We start from the raw sequence: 16,924 nt of genomic DNA, 5'->3' as shown, positions 1-16,924 counted from the left end.
GAGGTGGGTGGGGATATACTAGGACTTTGCAAAGCTGTGATAAAGCATTTTAGAAGATGGATGTTGCTGCATTTCTGGTGAGCTGATTGAAGGGCTAGGATTCCAGCCATGGGCTGTGGGAGAGAGAAAGTGAGCCGTGACTAAAACTTCCTTGTGGATTGATCTGACTTAAATATATTCCAGGAGCTGGTCTAATTTCTGGTTCAGTCTCAGGCTTTGATTTTCCTTCTCTCAATTCCCTGCATTTCAAATACTTTTTATCAAGGGGCCCTGAGCTGCCTTTAGTTCTACTGAGAATTTTTCTGGATTCATGATCGACTCTTCTGAGAGCACAGTGCTGAAAATTCTGCCCTCTGCCAAAGGGAGAACCAGATAGTTCCCACCTGGGAGAAACATTCTGGTAATTTCCAGGGAAAAAGGTGGTTAACTCTCATTTTGAAATGGAAGTACAGATGGCAGGCTTTCCCTGTTCACACAGACTCAGAGCCGCTTTGCTATTGTGGAGAAGGTGGGAGGAGAACTTCCAGTCCTGCAGGCCCTCTCACATCGCCCAGCCAGCACGGAAGGCCACAGACGCTGATCTCTGGAGTCTAACCCCATGAGCCTCTTGCCAATTCACAGTCCCCAGCCCCACCCCTGCTGCCAGTCTCCTCTGCTCGACCCCCTGCACTACCACCTGATTCATTCTTCCTCCGCCTTCCTCCTCTTCTCCTTCTCCTTTTAGAAAATCTCAAGGATATACAAAAGTAGAGAGAATAGTGAAATGATCCCCCATATACCATAAACCCAACACCCAGCTCCAACAATGATCAATTCATGGCCAATCTTGTTTCAATTTTATACCCACTTACTTTCACCTCCACTCCTCATCTTTCATTTTACTGGGATGATTCTGAAGCAAATTTCAGATATCAATTAATCTGTAAATAGTTTAGCATGTATCGCCAATGAGAAAGACTTTTTTGGATGCAATCCCATTATTACACATAACAATAAACGATTCCTAATGTCTCCAAATGTTCGGTCAGTGTTAAAAGCTCCCAATGCGTTATTTTTATATTTGCTCAAGTGAGGATCCAGATAAGATCCATATGTCATAATTGGTTTATGTGGCTTAGAAGTCTTCTTCTTTTTTTCCATGTAGCTTCTCTTTTTCTCTCGAAATTTATTTACTGAAGAAGCTCAGCTATTTGAATTGTAGGGTTTCCTGCAGCCTGGTTTTGCTGATTGCATCCCTGTGGTATTATTGAGCATGTTCCTCTGTCCCCTATATTTTCTTTCATTTGGTAAAGAGCTTCAATGAGTTCAGGTTTGATTTTTTCTTTAAACAAGAATACATTATAAATGGTGTTGTGTTTTTCCATCAGGGAGTACGTAATTCTGTTTGTATTTTTTGTGTGCGATATTAACAGCCATTGAGTGTCACTGTCTGATCAACTATTTCAACTGTTTTATAAAGGGTTGCAAAATGGTGACCTTCTATCTTTTGGTTTTCATTTATTTGCTAAAATGCTTCTATAAAGAGAAATTCTTTCCATCAACCAACTGGTTATGCTTAGTTCACGCATTGCTTGGAAACTGTAGTCTACACAGACAGAATGTGAAAGCTTTGTGGCCAGTGTCCCCTAGACCTTGTGGTAGATTCCACAGGAAGAAACTGATTTTTTTCCTGGGCCACCTATGTCCATTTTTTTCAAAGATATTTCAGAATTCATTTGCCAGCCAAGAGATTGGCCCTGCTTCAATATCTGTAAATTCTGTGTTTACCAATATGAAAATATACATTAGTTTCAGTTATCCAGAAAAAAATCTCCTCCACTAAGTTTTTAGAGACTCAAGTTCACCCCTCCAGAGTTCAGAGCTGGAGCTCACATGGGGTATACAGCCAAGAACCCACCATTCCTGGGTTGTCCTATTGGCTGCACGGTAAGGAAGATCTATCCTAGGGTTTGGAGGTACTCAGTATAGGCTCTGAGGAGGAGGAAAGCATAAACTTCTCCATGTAGAGAGGCCTTCACTAGCTGAGGACAAGGGTGAGGTCAGTGTCCAGCTGCTTACCTTAAGCCACCCATAAGCCGTGCTCACTGACCATGACGGCTCCCATATCAGAGTCCCTGCTACTCTGTGCTCTGCAGTCTTTCTAGCCAGGTTTCTTTGCAACTGTGGAGATCTGTAGGCTGCACCTGGGTCATTGTCCATCAGATCATACCAGTAGAGGCTTGTCTGCCCACACCTAATGGGGGAACCTAGAGGTGGGTCTTCCTGCATAAGCTGTCAACAGCCCACACAGGGCTCTTGGATTCCCAAGAGATCCACCTAAGCAGATACCATTCAGCACCCAGGGCCCTCTGTCAGGGCTAGGCCAGCTGGCTGCACCAACAGGATCTCTGAGGAGCGAGCCATAGTGAACCAGCTTGGACTGTAGCCACTGACTCAAAATGCTACTAGGCACTGGGACCAGGGTTGCCTTACTAGGGGTTTGAGGAGAAGTAGTGGCAGGAGTACAGCAGGTTTTCTATTCTTAGCCCCAAGCAGTCAGCTGCAGAGAGAATGCAATGAGGATGTAGAGCTGGGTACGATTTACCCTGACTACCGTAGTGAAGTTTGGTACTTGGGGACCCAGTTGGGTGGGCCCTGTGTCCTTCTAGAAGAAATGTGGGAAGAGGAATTAGCCAGCTCTACTTGAGATTTTCACGAACCACCTCAAGTTCCTCTCTGATCCAAAGAGTGTTTTGACTACTTACCAAAATGCAAGGAGATTTTAATTAAAATCCATCCATTCCAAATTTGGGAGCTGGACTCTGGCTCAAAAGCACCCATAAACCACCCAGTGCAAGCTGGTCCCAGTCCAGGTGAATGTATTGATATCTTTCGAGCATCTACATTTGGGGCAGAGTTTAGTAGGGAGTGGGAGTGGAACCTCTCACCTATAAGATGCTTTGAGTCTTACCTGTGGAGTTTGGGGTGGGTGGCTGGAGTTGGACGGGAGGGACCCAAGAGAGGTTGGTATTGTCACTCACCTTATGTTCATGTTTTTATTTCCTGCTAATAATCAGATGTAGCTGGAATGAATCCCCTGGCTCTGCCAGCTTCACTCTAATGTCCTGGTATCAACAGACCATGCAAATACTCTCATAGCCCACTTGGATAAGAACCAAGCAAACATGCAACCTCTGAGCTGTACTGGGACAGGCCTTGCCAAGTATAAGGACTGGTTTTCAAAGCCTCATACTCAGGTCTGCAGGAGCTCAAGGGCACATCAGATTTTTGCCACATCCTGGGGCTTTTTTTGCAGGGGAAGCTCCAGATAAACCATGCCTGCAAGGAGGGGACATGGTGATGATATGAGGTTACCATTTGCTACTACTTGACACCAGCTTTTGGATTATTTCAGATCATTCCTAGGATTCACAAAGGCAGCCTTGCAGGGAGCAAAGCCTCATTCAAATCAGGAACCAGTGGAAAACACTAAGCTAGTAGTCATTAATGCTATTCACCAAATACTCTTGATTCTCTGCCTTCTAGACACATGGCATGGTTGCTTTTCTTGATCCCACTGTGTTTTAGTGTGACCAGTTGACTAGCTTTGACCAATGAATTGTGAGCAGAAGTGATATGTATCACTTCTAAGCCCCACGTGTTTAATTGCTGGGCAAGACACTCCTCCCCCACCGTGATCTCTCTCCATCCTTCTGCCATGACAATGGGTGATGTTTGCAATGGTGGTTGCTCTGTCCACCTGGGTCTCTGAGTAAGGAGCACAGAGTAGAGTCCTGTTGATCCATGATGGATATGGATTTACCAGGTTTACCCAGTAAACCTTGGTTTTTATAGGCTATCAAGATTTGGGGATTATTTGTTACCACAACATAACCTAGACTACTCTGACCGATACACAGGTAAGAGATGCTTAGGGGCAAAGTGGCTATCTAGGATGGCCTGGAAGACAGCCTTCTACAGGTTTCTTGAAGTTGTAGGTAAGCTCCTACATGATCTCTTGGACCAGGAGTGATTATCCATTTAATGACATATCCATGGACTTCCTGGCCTGCCTCCTTCCAGATACCCAGAATAGTGTCCTGGGCTTCTGAGTGCAGGGCATCATGAAAGATGCAAGGCCTATCTGTAGGGCATGAGACAAATGATAGGCCCAGGAAGCCCAAGGTTTAGTAGGCAGAAGAATGGCCCCCCAAATATGTCTATATCCTAATTCCTAGGACCTGTGACTATGTTACCTTAGATGGCAAAAGGGACTTTACAGATGTGATGAAGTTAAGGATCTTGAGCTGGGGAGACTACCCTGGATTATCTGGATGGACCCAATGTAAGCACAAATGTCCTTCGAAATGAAAGAGGGAGGCAAGAGTATTGGAGCCAGAGGTTTGAAGATACTCTGCTACTAGTTTTGAAGTTGGAGAAAGGGGATGATGTGCCAAGTAATGCAGGTGGCTTCTAGAAACCAGAAAAGGCAAGGAGACAGATTCTCCCCTAGAGCCTCCAGAAGGTACACAGTCCTGCCAACACTTTGATTTTAGCCCAGGAGACCCATTTCAGACATCTGACCTCCAGAACTGTAAAATAATATATTTGTGTTGTTTTAGGCAATCAAGTTTGTAGGACTTTTTACAGCCGTAGTAAAAAACTAATTACTCAGCCATAAAAAGAAACGAAATTGAGCTATTTGTAATGAGGTGGATAGACCTAGAGTTTGTCATGCAGAGTGAAGTAAGTCAGAAAGAAAAAGACAAATACCGTATGCTAACACATATATATGAATTTAAGAAAAAAAATGTCATGAAGAACCTAGGGGTAAGACAGGAATAAAGACACAGACCTACTGGAGAACGGACTTGAGGATATGGGGAGGGGGAAGGGTGAGCTGTGACAGGGCGAGAGAGAAACATGGACATATATACACTAACAAACGTAAGTTAGATAGCTAGTGGGAAGCAGCCGCATGGCACAGGGATATTGGCTCGGTGCTTAGTGACCGCCTGGAGGGGTGGGATAGGGAGGGTGGGAGGGAGGGAGATGCAAGAGGGAAGAGATATGGGAACATATGTATAACTGATTCACTTTGTTATAAAGCAGAAACTAACACACCATTGTAAAGCAATTATACCCCAATAAAGATGTTAAAAAAAAAAAACTAATACACAAGGGAAAATGCCCTCCTGCTCCTGGGCATTCTTGGGAGCCCATCACCCAAACTCGCCAGGGTCACAGCACAACCTGTGCTGGATGCAGCCCCTAGAGCCCCCAGCAACTCTACAGTGACTATGTTCCTATCAATAGACCCTCATTCCTGTAGCAGTTATGGTAGATATTCTTCAAGATCCTCCAGGTTTGAATCTTCTGTCCACTGCCCATCACTCTCAAATTGCTAAGTCCCCTTGAACCAATGCACTGCATCTTCCTTATTCACTGTTGTATGTCAAACATGGAGTAGGTGCCAGTATATATTAAGTAAATGGAAGAATAAATAAGTGAATAAATGCCATGAGGAATTATCTGATTATATGTGTAGTTCTTGATGATTTATTGAAAATCTCCAGCAAGAAACACATCAAGCTGAGTTACTTACAGTAAAAAATTCGAACAAAACAGCAAATGAATACAAAAAAGAATTTAATGCTTTGCCCACTCACAGTTTTGTCAGGTGCAAACACAATCTGTATGAGTCTCTTTAGCTGGCTGATTCTTTTCGTTCCTTCTGCCGTGCATGTTTTATCTGTGTGTGTGCTGGCAGAGGGGTTTTCTGACAGTGCAACAAATCCATTCTCCCCTGGGCACCTGCTTCCTCCAGCTTATTAAAATTTCACTCAATTTTTAGAGAAGTAGCTTGGTTTTGTAAGCAAGGATGTTCAGTGGGACTAAAAGGAAGCAAATAAACTCATATTTTAGTGACCTGAATACAGTTTCATCCATTCTTATTTATTCTGACCCTGCTATTGAATAATAATTATGAAAAAAGAGTTTATGCTTCCATAAAATAACATTTTGCATGAGAGCTAGAGAGGTACAATCCCATCTTAACAAAAACAAGCATATCTAGGGACTTCCTTGGTGGTCCAGCGGGTAAGACTTTGCCTTCCACCGCAGGGGGTGTGGGTTTTATCCCTGGTCAGGGAGCTAAGATCCCACATGCCTTGCGACCAAAAAGCCACAACATAAAACAGAAGCAGTATTGTAACAAATTCAATAAAGACTTAAAAAAAATGGTCCACATGAAAAAAAATCTTGGGCTTCCCCGGTGGCGCAGTGGTTGGGCGTCTGCCTGCCGATGTGGGGGGCGTGGGTTCGTGCCCCAGTCCAGGAGGATCCCGCGTGCCACGGAGCGGCTGGGCCCGTGAGCCATGGCCTCTGGGCCTGTGCATCCGGAGCCTGTGCTCCGCGGCGGGAGAGGCCACGGCAGTGAGAGGTCCGCGTACGGCAAAAAAAAAAAAAAAAAAAAAAACCCAAAACACCAAGCATATCTAACTTAACATCAGTAGTATGTTCCTGAAAAACCGAAAGTTCTGCTCCCAAACACTGATCATTATTTTAAAAGGGGATAATCCATTCTGTAACAACCCAAAACTCTAATTTCCTAAAACATAACTGAAACACAGCAAAATGCCTGTGTATGTAACAACCATCAGTTTTGCTTGTTAAATGCTTAAGACACCATCATTTGATTGTCAAAATTATAAAGTCTAAATCAAAACGGATCTAACACTTAAGTGAAAAATCTAAACCTATAAAACTTCTAAAAGAAAATATTTCTGACTTTGAATTAGGTAAAAATTTCTCAAATATGACACCAAAAACACAGTCTGTAAAAGAAAAAAGATTGCTAAATTGGGCATCACCAAAATTGAGAACTTCTCCTCTTCCAAAGGTACTGTTAAGAGAATGAAAACACTAGCCATAGACAGGGGAAAAAATATTTTCAAGGTACACATCTGATAAAGAACTTAACTCAGGAATCTATAAAGAACTTTCAGAACTCAACATTAGAAAATATAAATAATCCAACTTTAAACGGGCAAAAGATTTAAACAGAGATGTCACTGAAGAAGGTATATGGATGACAAAAAAGCACATACAAAGATGCTTATCCTCATTAGTCATCAGAGAAATGCACTATGCTCCCATTAGAATAGCTAACTTATTTTTTTTTTAAAGCTGACAATAGCACGTGCTGACAAGGACGTGGAGCAACAGGAATGTTCATTCGTTGCTGGTGGAAATGTAAAGTGGCACAGTCACTTTGGAAGACAGTTCAATGGTATCTTATAAAGAGAAATATACAATAACCACCTGACTCAGCAATCCCTCTCTTAGATATTTATCCAAAGGAAATGAAAATGTATGTTCACACAAAAACCTGTATGTGAATTTATAGCATTTATTCATAAGAATCAAAGTCTGGAAACAACTCAATGTTCCTCAGTTGTGGAATGGATAAATGGACTGGCCTATCCATGCAATGGAAGGTTATTAGCAATAAGAAGGAACAAACCATGACACACACATCAATACAAATGAATCTCAAAATGCATCATGCTAAGTGAAAGAAGCCAGACTCAAAAGGCCACCTACTGTATGATTCCATTTATATGTTACTCTGAAAAGGCAAAACTTACAGTTTTTCTGAACTTATAGGTCAGAAAACAGATCAGAGGTTGCCAGGGTGGCAGGGGTGGGGGAGGAGTTGACTACAACAGGGCACAGAGGGGAGTTTTGGGAATGAAAGAAATATTCTTTATCTTGATTGTGGTGAGGTTTGTCGAAACTGCAGATCTGTGCACTTTTTTTTAAAAGAGCATATTTTACCGTATACAAATTATACCTTAAAAAACAGCAGCAGCCAAAGCAGCAAAGGCCAGTTGCTTCATATGCAGTAGCACGTGCAGTTCCCATGACCCTGTGAACGTACGTGATTCTGATAATCTACCATTTACATTTGGAAAGTAAGTTAAGACGTCTCTGCATGTTGTTTTGTTAAAAATGTTGAATTGAGTTTTTGGTATGTAAATACAATTTTTTCCTATGTAAACATCATACAAAAATATATTGACAAATACATGTGTTCAATAAAGTTTGGGTATTAAAAACCCAGAGGGATTCTACTGGGAAAACAAACTGAAGAGACATTCTGCAGGGTATGTGAGTCTCAGGATACTGCTGAACTCTATTTTTATATCCTGGCTGACAGCCTATACCATCATTGTTAAATTGACCTATATACAACAAATCCTGTTGAATGAAAAAATCCTCTGTATTTAGCATATCCTTTTCAGTTGCTGTCTGTTAAGCTGGCAAAATAGAGAGAAATCCAAAGGAGTTGAATAATTGAAAGAACAAAGATGATCTAATATTAATATTAATACTAATATTGACTTCCAGATCTGGTAACTAGAGAATACACAGTGTTTTCATGTCCGTGGAATATTTATAAAACTTGATGTCTTGGTCTATGAGACATTCTAAAATGTACAAATAAACTATTTGTATTTTTTGATTACAAATTCAGTGCCACTAAAAATAGGTAATGGGAGAATAACCAAAAACTTCTTGGAACAAAAATGTAAATACAGAATGTTTGTTAATATTAATAGTGCGAACAGTACACTTTGAAACTTTTAGGATGTAGCCAAAGCTGTACTTGGAAGGAAATGTATAGACTTAAACACCTCGCTTACCAAATTAGAAAAAAATGAAAATGAATTAAGTAATCAATTGAATATATCTGGCACATATTAAGCAACCAATAAACATTTAGTGAGTGAAGAAACTAGAGAAAAACAACAAAACATAGTTAGGGCAAATAGGATAAAAGAAAACATTTTAAAACCTTAATTACTAGTTTGAAAACAACAAAATGAATTAAGTCAGATAGCTGGATGGGGAGGGAGAGGGCAATGAAATAGATTATCCATAAAGCAGTCAATTCAAGGAGAGAGAGAGAGGAAGCATAACTCTGCAAAATTTAGAAAAAGGAAGGAGATGCAGCCACAAATGCAGATGAAATTTAGCAGAAGTTAAAGAATACTTTCTATGCTATGCTGTTCATTTAATAATCTAAATGAAATGAGAGATTTCCTAAGAAAATATAGACTAGTAAAAAGTATGCAAGAAGTATAGAATCAGGAGACATTATCAAAGCAAAGGTAGAAAGTACAGAGCTTGGAGCCAGACAATCCTCATTTCAGGTCTGAGCTCTGCCCTATGGGAGCTGTGTAACCTTATCAAATTACTTCACCTCTCTCATCCTCAGTTTCCCTATCTGTGAAATGATACAAACAATAGAACTTACCCCATAGAAATATTATGTGGAGATTTTAAAAGATATATGCAAACAGCTTGTCTGATGCACTGCTGTGATTGTGAAAATTTAAAAAGACCATGGAAGAAATTAAGAATGTTGGCAAAGAACCAGCCCTCATCAGAACACTGCAAACAAAGAGTTTCACGGCTTCCACTGCTATTTCAGGTGTTTTAGAACTTAGAAAAAGTGGAAAGGCACCCCATTTCTTTTTAAGAGACTAGTACATCCTGACACCAAAACCTGACAAAGATAATACATGAAAGAAAAGTACAGACCAACCCTCTTAGGAATACCAATATAAACTTTCCAAATAAAATCTTAGAACTCAACCTCAGTAGTATTTATATATAGCATATGGGTCAAATTAATATTGCTACATTATGTCTCTGATCATATAGTGCACTAGTTTCCCATTGCTACTGTAACAAATCACCACAAACTTGGTGACTTAAAAACACACAAATTTATTCTCTTATGGTTTTGGAGGCAAGAAGTTTGAATTCGTTTCACTGGGCCAAAACCAAGGTGTCTGCAGGGCTGTGCTTCATCCAGAGACTCTAGGAGAAAATCCATTTTCTTGCCTTTCCCAACTTCTAGAGCTACATTCCTTGCCTTTTTCAGCTTCTCATTTCTGCCTGTATTCCTTGGGTCATGGCCTCTTTCTCCATCTTCAAAACCCGGAGTATCTTCCAATCTCTCTCTCCATGCTGAGGTCATCACATTGCCTTTTCTCTGTGTGTAAACATTCCCTCCTTCTGCATCCCTTGCATAAGAATTGCATCAGGGCCAACCTGAATAATCCAGGATAATCTTCCCATTTCAATATCCTTAACTTAATCATATCTGCAAAGACATTTTTTTTCACATAAATTAGGATATGGATACCTTTGAAGGGACATTTTTTTCCCCACCCTATCACAGTCTACCCTTTGGCCTCAAAGATTCATACCTGTCACACATGAGAAATACAGTCACCCTATCCCAACATCCCCAGAGTTTCAACCCATTATAGCATCAACCCAAGTCAAAAATCTAACCGGCTCAGAAGTCTAAAATCTCACCATCTATATCAGGTATGGGTGAGATTAAGCATCATCCATCCTGGGGTAAATTCTTCACTATTTGTGCACTTGTGAAACTAAAAAACAAGTCTCTGTTCCCAAAATAAAATGGTGGTACAGTCATAGTATAATAGTTGTAGATATTCCCATTCCAACGGGAAAAAAATGGAAGGAATAAAGGGATCACTGCTTCTAAGCAATTTCCAAAGCCAGCAAAGAAAATTCCATTAGGTTTCAAGGCCTGGGAGCAACTCTCTCTTGTTCAAGAGTCTTCCCTCTGGGGCCAGGGCTCTGACTTCGGCCTCTTGACTTCTGGGCTCAAGGCCCAAGGAGTTATTCTTCCTTTTCCTTGTTTGCGGCTGAGTAGTTTTCCTGCCTATAGAATTCTGGGAGTCTGACAGCCATCCTTTATTTCATCCTGTCCCTGTCCTTTTTTTTTTTTTTTTTTTTTTTGTGGTACGCAGGCCTCTCACTGCTGTGGCCTCTCCCGTTGCGGAGCACAGGCTCCGGACGCGCAGGCTCAGCGGCCACGGCTTGCGGGCCCAGCCGCTCTGTGGCACGTGAGATCCTCCCGGACCGGGGCACGAACCCGCGTCCCCCACATCGGCAGGTGGACCTTCAACCACTGCGCCACCAGGGAAGCCCTCCCTGTCCTTTTTAATACAAGTTAGCAGTATTTCTGCTGGCTTAATGTGCTCAAAAACTTTGTAAGTCTCCCCTGTATTTCAGAGACTCATGCCATTAGATAGAAGGGTCCTCCACAGACCCCTGGCTCATCCCACATCTATTTCTGACTTCTGTTGAGATTATTAAGTGGCTCCATGAGTCCCACCTTTAATGCTTCAGCATTAGCAAAAGGTTGTCCAGCCATAACCTTGGCTTTCTCTCCAGAGCACAATTTCCTAACAGTTAATCTCTTAATGTTAGCATTTTCTGCAATCTTGATAGGCTGTGAATCTCCCAGATCATTAAGTACTGGTTCCTTTTTGCTTAACATTTCTTTCCCGAATTTGTGTCTTTCCTCTCACATTTTATAGGAGCGATGAGAAGAAACCAGTCTGCATCTTCAACACTTTGCTTGGAATGCTCTTCAGCTAAATATTCAAGTCTATTGCTTACAAGTTCTGCTTTCCACATCACTGTAGGACACAATTCAGCTAGGCTCCCTGCCACTGTATAAGAAAGATCTCCTTTCCAAGTTCCAATAACATGTTCTTCACTTCCTTCAGAAGTCTCACCAGCAGCACCTTTAATATTCATATATCTGCCAACATTCTATTTATGATGATACGTGTTATACTTGAAGATGGTACAGGCTTTCTCTACCATGTTCCTTACTTCCTCCTGAGCCCTTACTGGACAGAGTCTTTAACAACCATATTTCTACCAACAGTCTGTTCAAGACAATCTAGGCTTTTCCTATCATGTGCCCCCCAATTCTACCAGCCTCTACCCATTTTCCATTTCCAAAGTCACTTCCACACTTTTAGGTGCAGTTGACCCTTGAACAACATGGGTTTTAACTGCACAGATCCACTTAGATACAGATTTTTTTCACGAACTATATACTACAGTACTACACAATCTGAGGTTGATTGAATCCATGATGCAAAACCATGGATACAGAGGAAGCGCAGATACAGAGGGCCAACTATAAATTATACCCAGAGTTTTGACTGTGCAGAGCTTTAGCATATGTAACCTCTTGTTGTTCAAAGGTGAACTGTATTTGTTACAGTAGCACTCTACTTCAAGGTATCAAAATCTGTATCAGTCAGGGATCTGCCAGAGAAACAGAACCAGTTAAAAAAATTATATATACAATACATATATACACACACATAGGTATAAAGTGTGTGTGTGTGTGTGTGTGTGTGTGTGTGTGTGTGTAGAGAGAGAGAGAGAGCTAGAAGAAAGGTGGGAGGTTGATCAATTTCAAGGAACTGGCTTATACTGTATAATTTGGGGCTGGCCGGGCATGTCTGAAATCCATATGGTAGGCCTTAAGGAGGGGGAGTCTGGAACCCTCAGACACAAGCTGAAGCTTCAGGTCCCAGGTGGAATTTCTTCTTTAGGAAAGCCTCAGTTCTGCTCTTAAGAACTTTCGACTGATTGAATCAGGCCCACCCATATTGAGGATAATCTCCTTTAATAAAGACAACTGACTATAGAAATTAATCACATCTATAAAACACCTTCACAGCAACACTTATATTAGTGTTTGATTGAATAACTGGGGACAATAGCCAAGCCAAATTGACACATAAAACTAACCATCACACACTGTAAATAGGTAATTAAGGCAAAATATTTAGACAAACTCCAAATAGAAAATATGATAATGAAAACTACCAGGAGACCCACCAGCCAGAGACACCACTGCTAACCTCTCAGTGAATATCCTCCCAGACTTTATTCTATGCAAATACACACACACACACACTTTAAAATAAGATCATCGTATAAATTCTGTTCATTTTTACAAAAGAAAATAACTCTGTATGTATTTTTTTATTTTAGAAGTAATACATGTTCACTATGCAGCATTCAGAAAGATATAAAGGAGAAAGTAAATATTATTGAAAGTGTCATCACTCAGAGATAAATCACCATGAACATTTTGGTGTATTTAAAAAAATTTTTCAGAGATATATAGATAGAGATAAATATATATTGTTATACACATTTAATTTTAATAGACATATGCATTTTATTCTAAGGATGTACTAGAATTTATTTAACCAATCTTTTCCTGGTGATCCTTGCATTATTCAGAACTGTTTCTATTGCAAATGACAAATGCCCTACTCAAACTAGCTTGTAAGAAACAAAGGAATGTATTAGTGTAGCTGGGAGGTTAAAGCACAGCTGGAACAAGGAGTCAAATGATGTCTGACTTCTGTCTCCCCAGCTCTTGGTAGGCTCTTTCCATATGCTGTATATGATGACTGCCAGCTGCTCTACACTCACTTTTTATAGGCTTAACAACCTGATGCAGAGATTGCTATTAGTTTACCTAGTAACCTTATAGAGCTCCAACTTTATTTTGGGACTCAATGTACCCCAATAAAAACTACATTTCTGAGACTCCCTTGCAGGTAGGATTCAGTTCTGACCAAAAATAACAGTCATAAGATGTGGCTACAGGCAAAGCTTTCTAAAGGGTGTTGACCCAGTTAGCATGCATTATTCACAATAGACAAAAGGTGGAAGAAACCCAAATGTCCCTTGATGGATAGATAAACAAAATATGGCCTACACATCCAACAGAATATTATTCAGCCTTATAAAGGAAGGAAATTCTGAAACATGCTATGACATGGCTGAACTTTGAACATTATACTAAGCCAGTGACTTATATAAGGCAGTCACAAATGGACAAATACTGTATGGTTACACTTACACAAAGTGCTTAATCAAATTCGTAAAGATACAAAGTAGAATGGTGGTTTCCAGGGCCTGAGGGAATGGGGAAAATGGAGAGTTATTGTTTAATGGGTACAGAGTTTCAGTTTTGTAAGATGGAAAGAGTTCTGGAGATGGATGTTTTCTATAGCAGCTACACCATTTTACATTTCCACCAGCATTGCCATGAACATTTATTTAGGTTGTCCTTAATTGCTCTCAAAAACGTTTTACAGTTTTCAGAGTACAAGTTTTGTACTTCTATTAAATTCATTTTTAGTTTTTTGATGCTATTATAATGGAATTGTTTTTTAAATTTTATTTTCATATTTTTCATTGCTAGTGTATAGAAATACAGTTGACTATTTTTTATTGACCCTATGTCCTATAACTTTGCTCAACTTGTTTACTAGTTCTAGCAGTTTTTAGTGGATTCCTTAGGATTTTCTATTTATAAGAACATGTCATCTGAAAATAAAGATAGTTTTATTTCTTCCTTTTCAATCCAGATACCTTTTATTTCTTTTTTATTGCCTAATTGCCCTGGCTAGAACCACCAGCACAATGTCCACAGGAGCAGACATCCTTGTTTTATTCTTGATCTTAGGGGGAAAACATTGTCTTTCACCATTAAGTATGACTATTAGCTATGCTTTTCTGTTGTTTGTTTCGTTTTCTGCAGATGTACTTTATAAGGTTGAAGAATAGAATGGTAGGCAGAATAGAGGATAGTGGATCCTCAAACAGGCCCACATCCCTGGACCTTGTGAATATGTTAGGTTACATGGCAAACAGGAATTAAGTTAGCAGATGTGATTAATGTGGCTAATCATCTGGCTTTAAAATAGGGCAAGTCACTGGGAATATCCAGGTGCGCCCAATGTGATCACAGTAGTCCTTAAATGTGGAAGCAGGAGAGCAGAAAAGTAAAAGAGATATGACAGTAGAAGCAGAGTCAGAGAAATGCTATGTTGCTGGCTTTGCCATGGAGGAAGGGGGGCACTAGCCAAGGAATGCAGGCAGCTTCTAGAAGAGGGAAAATGGAAGGAAATGGATTCTTTCCTGGAGACTCCAGATGGAACACAGCCCTGCTTATGCCTTAAATTTTATCCCAGTAGCCCACAAGTGTCAGACTTCTGACCTCAGAACAGTAAGACAATAAATGTGTGTTGTTTAAGCCAGAAGTTTGTGGTAATTTTTTACAGCAACAATACAGAATGAATACACCTTCTATTTCTACTTTGAGTATCCTTATCACAAACAATGGGTTGATTTTTTTTCTTTAAGCCTCACACCTTATGAATTCTAAGGAAAAAAGAACATCTTAAAATCATCTAGTCAGAAAGTAATATATTTGCTACCATGAAAAGTGAAATAGATTGGTGCTGGACTTTTCTTCTGTAGAGATACTAAATATCGGGAGATGACAATGTTCACAGACTTCTGAAGGTAGAGGATTAGGCCCGAAGAGTCTATGGCAAACCAATGGCTGTTCATGTGTAAGGAGAGAGAAAAACATGCTTAGACATGCAAAGGTTTGGGAAGGGTGTCACTCATGTATCCTTTCAAAAATTTTTCTCAAAGAAAAATTTCATCCAAATGAAAAATAGGAATAAAGGAATGAAAGGATGAAGGAGCATGAAAAACTGAAAAACAATTAAATTTAAATGCTGATACTCTCAGTGTAAATTACAATGCAAACGTGTTTTAAACATTTCTTTATGGAGAAGGACATATGATGTCAAACAAAATCAGTAGTACTCTGGAATTCTTAAACAAGATTATAAGGTAGCAGAGGAGGTAAGAATTGATAACTGCCAACTGTCATTTCTTGTTGAGCAGGGAACTCAGAGAAACATAGGCTCAAATATTTTTGTTACAAATTGTAGGATAAAGGTAACCATAGGCAAATCAGAAATAGAATATGTAGATTTCAAATCCTAACAGAAGAGAGGAAACAAAGCCATTATGAGAGGTCGGGGTGACAGAAAAAGAAGAAAGGAAACAAAACAAAAAATAATACATTAAGAATGCAAATGACCATAAAACACATAAGAGTACTGGATCTCTCTATTAAAAGATAAAGATTGAGGTTGGGATCATTTTTAAAGGTGAAATGAGCTGTCAACTACATTCTAGAGCTCTGCCTAAAACAAAATGACATAGCCAGTTTGAAAAGAGACGGATGGACAAATGTATTCCAGGTCAAAATAAAAAGCAAAAATCTGGGTCCGAAATCTAATTTTAGACAAAGAAGAATTTGGGACTTAAAGAACAAGGCGAGAGCAGATACTACTCATTAGGTAATCTAACATCAACTGCCAACCCCTTCATCTTTTTCTTCCTTAAATACAGAGGCTAGAAAAGCTAAATATTCACTTCACCTTTCCAACACCCCGTACAGCTCTGGGTGGCCATGTGAATAGAGTTGCCAGATTAAGCAAATAAGAACACAGGAAGCCCAGTTCAATTTGTATTTCAGATCAACCACAAATAATTTTTAGTAAAAGTATGTCTTAGTCAATATTTGGGACATTCTTATGATAAAAAATTATTTGTGGTTGATCTGAAATTCAAACTGAACTGGGATTCCTATATATTTTTTAACATCTTTATTGGAGTATAATTGCTTTACAATGGTGTGTTACTTTCTGCTTTATAACAAAGTGAATCAGCTATACATATACATACATCCCCATATCTCCTCCCTCTTGCGTCTCCCTCCCACCCTCCCTATCCCACCCCTCTAGGCGGTCACAAAGCACCGAGCTGATCTCCCTGTGCTATGTGGCTGCTTCCCACTAGCTATGTATTTTACGTTTGGTAGTGTATATATGTCCATGCCTCTCTCTCACTTTGTCCCAGCTTACCCTTCCCCCTCCCCATATCCTCAAGTCCATTCTCTAGTAGGTCTGCGTTTTTATTCCCGTCTTGCCCCTAGGTTCTTCATGACCGTTTTTTTTTTTAGATTCCATATATATGTGTTAGCATACGGTATTTGTTTTTCTCTTTCTGATTTACTTCACTCTGTATGACAGACTCTAGGTCCATCCACCTCACTACAAATAACTCAATTTCGTTTCTTTTTATGGCCGAGTAATATTCCATTGTATATATGTGCCACATCTTCTTTATCCATTCATCT

The sequence above is a fragment of the Delphinapterus leucas genome, chromosome 2, assembly GCF_059928025.1.
Source record: "Delphinapterus leucas isolate spDelLeu-1000000601 "Yukka" chromosome 2, BTC_Dleu_Yukka2, whole genome shotgun sequence".
Taxonomy (NCBI): domain Eukaryota; kingdom Metazoa; phylum Chordata; class Mammalia; order Artiodactyla; family Monodontidae; genus Delphinapterus; species Delphinapterus leucas.
This window is presented reverse-complemented; position numbering follows the sequence as displayed.